This window comes from Pongo pygmaeus, chromosome 11 (assembly GCF_028885625.2).
Source record: "Pongo pygmaeus isolate AG05252 chromosome 11, NHGRI_mPonPyg2-v2.0_pri, whole genome shotgun sequence".
Lineage (NCBI taxonomy): Eukaryota > Metazoa > Chordata > Mammalia > Primates > Hominidae > Pongo > Pongo pygmaeus.
Genome location: NC_072384.2, coordinates 1,650,001 through 1,650,701, shown reverse-complemented (window position 1 = coordinate 1,650,701; position 701 = coordinate 1,650,001).

Genomic DNA, 701 nt, shown 5'->3' with positions numbered 1-701 from the left:
GCGGGGAACGGGGAGGAGGCGGGAGCCGAAGAAGCGGGGCGCGCCGACCGGGGACGCGCGCCCGCCCCCCCACAGCCCCGCCCCGCCCGTGGTCGGCGGGGAGGGAGGAAGACGAACGGACGGACGGACGGCGCCGGACGCGCACGCCCCGCCGGGCCCCGAGACCAGGCAGGCCCAATAAGAAAAGAAAATAAACGAAAATCGTTAATAAATAATAAACAAACGAAAGAAGGAAGGAAGGAAGGAAATACATATACAGGTATATGTAAATGAAATGGGATTTTATGTCATACATGTTCATACATGAACATCTATAATATAAGCATGTCTTAATTATGGAAATATATAGTTTTATCAGTAGATATTTTTGTCGGTGTATGTATATATGTATGTATGTACATATCTGTCTCTATCTACATCTATAGGTATAGATATATCTCTCTCTATAGATATATCTTATACCTATAGACACATATACGTATGTTCACACACCGCAGCGTGCAGAAAAGATTGAAAAAAAGAAGGAATCGGCCAGGCGCGGTGGCCGAGGCCCGTACTCCCGGCACGGTTTGGGAGTCCAAGGCGGTGGGGGGGGGGGGGGGGTGGGTGGATCGCTAGGTCAGGAGTTCGAGACCAGCCAGGCCAATATGGTGAAATTCCGTCTTTGCTCAAAATACAAAAACTGCTGTTCGCTTGAGCCC